The sequence below is a fragment of the Pseudophryne corroboree genome, chromosome 3, assembly GCF_028390025.1.
Source record: "Pseudophryne corroboree isolate aPseCor3 chromosome 3, aPseCor3.hap2, whole genome shotgun sequence".
NCBI classification, from domain to species: Eukaryota; Metazoa; Chordata; class Amphibia; order Anura; family Myobatrachidae; genus Pseudophryne; species Pseudophryne corroboree.
The window spans coordinates 707,520,677-707,526,566 of record NC_086446.1 but is presented as its reverse complement, the minus strand read 5'-3'; the positions used below and the strand labels follow the sequence as shown (position 1 = coordinate 707,526,566).

Sequence of the window (5,890 nt, the reverse complement as noted above, 5' to 3'; positions counted from 1 at the left end):
TGGAATTACATGGCTGTACCACTGGACATATATGGCAGTATCACTGGAATTACATGGCAGTACCACTGGACATATATGGCAGTATCACTGGATTTATACGGCAGTACCGCCGGACATATATGGCAGTATCACTGGACATATACAGCAGTATCACTGGACATATACGGCAGTATCACTGGACATATACAGCAGCACAGAGACACAACCACTGGACTGATGCAGGACAACACAGCACCACTGCAATGGACTGGACTTATACAGCAGCACTGGACATATGGCAGCAGACGACACCACCACTGTGACTGGACAGATGCAGCACAAGACACAGACACTGAGGACACTGAGAGGATGGGTACACTCTCCAATGTCGGAGATGATCAGGTGAACAAGCCCCCTGAGCGAAATGTACATCACTTCCGGCCCGACACTGCGCTGCTGGTAATAAGGACACGGAGCACGAGCGGCTGTATCTTCTTCCTCGTGCACTGGCCTGGCAGAAAGGAACAGATCGTCTCAGCACAGCACATCTCTTTGGACACAGAGTCCCACGGCATCCCGCTGGGCACCGCCGACGGCTGCTTATACTCCAGCATTTACAGGTGTGCGTCCTGTCAGACATTCAGGTGTGCGTCCGGACAATATCATTCCTCACATTTCAGTAGTTGGATAACAACTCATACATTTATTTCATGCATAACCAGGTGGTGGGACATTTGAGAGTATAATACACGGACATAAGGTGCTGAACTATTTCAGTGAGGACTATGACTGCTACCAGGGATTTGGGTGGTATATTACACATTACCAGCAGAATATCAGGCATACCTTTTGATATATACTGTATTTTGTTTTCAGATTTTCTAAAGTACTTGTCGGTTTTTATTAAATAAACTCGTCAGGACTTATTTCAAATGCACTATTTCCTTTCTGCGACTCAGTTATGTAATTAAGTATCCTTTCTTTTGGATAAACCTATCTGTGGTTAAACCTTCTGGATTCTTCCAGTTACTTTTGTGACAGAGAGGTCTATTTACTAATCCTTGGATGGAGATACAGTCGCTGGTGATAAAGTACCAGCCAATTGGCTCCTGTCATTTTTCAAACACAGCCTGTGACATAGCAGTTAGGATCCGATTGGCTGGTACTTTATGTCCGTACACTTTATCTCCATCCAAGGCTTAGTAAATAGACCCCAGAGAGGCTTAAATAACAGGCTGGTTATATTTATACATCATTCCCATTGCAGCCTAATCACGTATGTTGCTCTCTGTATGTGATTGATACAATTGCTCTTTTCCTTACTTGAAGAATTTGCAACAGTTTCACCTTTGGGATACATAGGCCCTCATTCTGAGTTGATCGCTCGCTAGCTGCTTTTAGCAGCATTGCACACGCTAGGCCGCCACCCTCTGGAGTGTATCTTAGCTTAGCAGAATAGCGAACTAAAGATTAGCAGAACTGCTCGAAAATCTTTTCCGGCAGTTTCTGAGTAGCTCCAGACCTACTCCTAGATTGCGATCACCTCAGTCCGTTTCGTTCCTGGTTTGACGTCACAAACACGTCCTGCGTTAGGCCAGCCACTCCCCCGTTTCCCCAGCCACTCCCACGTTTTTTAGCCTGACACTCCTGCGTTTTTTAAGCACACTCAAGGAAAACGGTCAGTTTCCGCCCAGAAACACCCACTTCCTGTCAATCACACACCGATCAGCAGAGCGACTGAAAAGCGTTGCTCGCCCCTGTGTAAAATTGCTTAGTTTTGTGTGAAATTACTTGGCGCGTGCTCCTTGCGGCCCATACGCCTGCGCAGAACTTTTTAGCCTGATCGCTATGCTGCAAAAAACGGAAGCGAGCAATCAACTCGGAATGACCCCCATAGTCTGCTGATGTGGTATTACTTCAGACAAAGTATCAATTATAATGCTATAGACTGTAAGGTTGAAAGTGCATTTTCCTAGGGTTGGTAAACCATCTGCATTTTTTGCTTATAATGAACAGTCATAATTAGCACTATTTGATTTGAAGAATCTGATATTTATATGATATATAGCCTGTTCTTTTTGACTTACTATCATAGTAGGCAAGCTATTTACAGGAGAGAAATAAAGCTGGGAGATGTCCCTTGAAATACCACAATTACTGTCTCTTGCTTGTTAAACAGATGATAACCACACATTTTTTGCAAGTTATTAAAAAATTGACTTTTCAGTCCTTGATTATTTCTTTTGGCAAACATTTATGTAAATTACCTGGAATTTTTCTGACTATTCGATTAATTGAACACTAAAATTAGTGTCCTTGACCTGCGAAACAGGTTATAATCACACTTTGTGATTCACTAACAAACAAATATTATTCTAGCCCTTGACCATGTATTTTGGCTAACCTTCATCAAGATTTTATGTAATCCTATGGGTTTGGACAATTTCCAATAAGACTACTTGTACTGTACTTTTTTTTGTACTTTTCTACCTATTTTATTCTTTTCTCCATATTTCTTTACTTTCACAGTCTCTCATCCAATACATGGTTGTGCTCTGTAATGTTGATGCAAACAACAGAGACTTCCCATTAGACAGCAGAAGTGTAATACTCATCTTTTTTCCTCACTTGTCCTATTTCTTGTTTTCAAGATTTTTCTAGTGCTTCAATTTTCTATAGTTCTTTTGGGACTGTATCTTGTCCCACATATATATACACTCTTTCATTACACACTCTCTCATCCAATACAGGTCAAAATATAGGTGATTATTAGTGACGCTTATCCATTATCTACAGTCACACCACACTGGATATACCCAATCCCATCTGAACTTGGAAGCCAAGCAGTGTTGGGCCTGATCAGTACCAGAAAGGGGGACATTCTGGGAATATCGGGTACTGTTGAACCACATATAGGCTGAACTATCAATATACCTGGGAAAGCAGAAGTGTACTTTACTTTTTTCAATACCAAACAAATTAGGCGTATGACACTCTCTCATTGCTCATTCGATGGCAACAGATGAGCGAAAGCAGAAGTGTCTGGTATTCTTTCTGTCTTTCTGATTTCTAAATTCCATTTTGCTCTTAAATATCAATTCACACAAACCTCACCTCGAATATATATCAACACAGAAATCAAATACGAATAGGTACCAGGGCCGGCTCCAGGCATGTTCGACTAGAACGGCCGCGCGGGGCGCCACCCTTAATGGGCGCCGCCATAGTCGTACATGGAGCCAGCCCTGTGCAATGCAGCTCTCCCCGGCCTTTGACTGTGTGTGCGGTGCGCGGCGCCGGCATCTGATGTCAGACGCCGGATCTGCGCAGCGCGCATGGAGCACTCAAGTGGACGGGAAAAGTTCTCCAGTCCCGCGCCCTCAGACAGCAGCACTCCCCCTACCAGCTCCGCCGCAGGTATTGTGGGGATCATCAGGCACTGTGGGGGCACTGGCACTGTGTGGGGGCATATCTGTCACTGTGGGGTCATATCTGCACTGTGGGGGCATATCTAGCGCTGTGGGGTCATCTGCACTGTGGGGGCACTGGCACTGTGTGTGGGCATATCTGTCACTGTGGGGTCATATCTGCACTGTGGGGGCATTTATGTATCTGGCACTGTGGGGGTTTATGTATCTCACACTGTGGGGGCATTTATTTATCTGGCACTGTGGGGGCATTTATTTATCTGGCACTGTGGGGGCATTTATATATCTGGCACTGGGGGCATTTATGTATCTGGCACTGTGGGGGAATATCTGGCACTGTGGGGGGCATTTATGTATCTGGCACTATGGGGGCATTTATGTATCTGGCACTGTGGGTGCATTTATTTATCTTGCACTGTGGGGGCATTTATTTATCTGGCACTGTGGGGGCATTTATTTATCTGGCACTGTGGGGGCATTTATGTATCTGGCACTGCTGGGGGGCATATCGGTACTGTGGGGGCATTCATTTATCTGGCACTGTGGGGGCATTTATGTATCTGGCACTGCTGGAGGGCATGTCATGTGTATCTGGCACTGCTGGGGAGCATGTCACATGTTGCTGGCACTGCTGGGGGGCATGTAACGTGTTGCTGGCACTGCTGGGGGGCATGTCACATGTAGCTGGCACTGCTGGGGGGCATGTCATATGTAGCTGGCACGGCTGGGGAGCATGTAATGTAGTGTTCCCGCTAGGCGTCTGTGGCTAGGCAATGTGTCTCAGTGCTCTTCCTGGTGCAATGTGTCTCAGTGCTCTTCCTGGCGCAATGTGTCTCAGTGCTCTTCCTGGCGCAATGTGTCTCAGTGCTCTTCCTGGCGCAATGTGTCTCAGTGCTCTTCCTGGCGCAATATGTCTCAGTGCTCTTCCTGGCGCAATGTGTCTCAGTGCTCTTCCTGGCGCAATGTGTCTCAGTGCTCTTCCTGGCGCAATGTGTCTCAGTGCTCTGCCTGGCGCAATGTGTCTCAGTGCTCTTCCTGGCGCAATGTGTCTCAGTGCTCTTCCTGGCGCAATGTGTCTCAGTGCTCTTCCTGGCGCAATGTGTCTCAGTGCTCTGCCTGGCGCAATGTGTCTCAGTGCTCTTCCTGGAGCAATGTGTCTCAGTGCTCTGCCTGGCGCAATGTGTCTCAGTGCTCTGCCTGGCGCAATCTGTCTCAGTGCTCTTCCTGGCACAATGTGTCTCAGTGCTCTTCCTGGCGTAATGTGTCTCAGTGCTCTTCCTGGCGTAATGTGTCTCAGTGCTCTTCCTGGCGCAATGTGTCTCAGTGCTCTTCCTGGCGCAATGTGTCTCAGTGCTCTGCCTGGCGCAATGTGTCTCAGTGCTCTTCCTGGAGCAATGTGTCTCAGTGCTCTGCCTGGCGCAATGTGTCTCAGTGCTCTTCCTGGAGCAATGTGTCTCAGTGCTCTGCCTGGCGCAATGTGTCTCAGTGCTCTGCCTGGCGCAATCTGTCTCAGTGCTCTTCCTGGCGCAATGTGTCTCAGTGCTCTTCCTGGCGTAATGTGTCTCAGTGCTCTTCCTGGCGTAATGTGTCTCATTGCTCTTCCTGGCGCAATGTGTCTCAGTGCTCTTCCTGGCGCAATGTGTCTCAGTGCTCTTCCTGGCGCAATGTGTCTCAGTGCTCTGCCTGGCGCAATGTGTCTCAGTGCTTTGCCTGGCGCAATGTGTCTCAGTGCTCTTCCTGGCGCAATGTGTCTCAGTGGTATGCCTGGCGCAATGTGTCTCAGTGCTCTGCCTGGCGCAATGTGTCTCAGTGCTCTTCCTGGCGCAATGTGTCTCAGTGCTCTGCCTGGCGCAATGTGTCTCAGTGCTATGCCTGGCGCAATGTGTCTCAGTGCTCTGCCTGGCGCAATGTGTCTCAGTGCTCTGCCTGGCGCAATGTGTCTCAGTGTGCTGCCTGGCGCAACGTGTCTCAGTGCTCTGCCTGGCGCAATGTGTCTCAGTGCTCTTCCTGGCGCAATGTGTCTCAGTGCTCTTCCTGGCGCAATGTGTCTCAGTACTCTTCCTGGTGCAATGTGCCTCAGTGCTCTTCCTGGCACAATGTGTCTCAGTGCTCTGCCTGGCACAATGTGTCTCAATGCTCTTCCTGGCGCAATGTGTCTCAGTGCTCTGCCTGGCGCAATGTGTCTCAGTGCTCTGCCTGGCGCAATGTGTCTCAGTGCTCTTCCTGGCGCAATGTGTCTCAGTGCTCTTCCTGGCGCAATGTGTCTCAGTGCTCTGCCTGGCGCAATGTGTCTCAGTGCTCTTCCTGGCGCAATGTGTCTCAGTGCTCTTCCTGGCACAATGTGTCTCAGTGCTTTTCCTGGCGCAATGTGTCTCAGTGCTATGCCTGGCGCAATGTGTCTCAGTGCTCTTCCTGGCGCAATGTGTCTCAGTGCTTTGCCGTGCGCAATGTGTCTCAGTGCTCTGCCTGGCGCAATGTGTCTC

The 5,890-nt window shown here is 48.4% G+C and overlaps 1 pseudogene; it reads left to right on the top strand.

Annotated features, from left to right (window-relative positions):
- Positions 1-2,767: 2,767 nt before the first annotated feature.
- Positions 2,768-2,886, top strand: LOC134893457 (5S ribosomal RNA; annotated as a pseudogene).
- Positions 2,887-5,890: the final 3,004 nt, after the last annotated feature.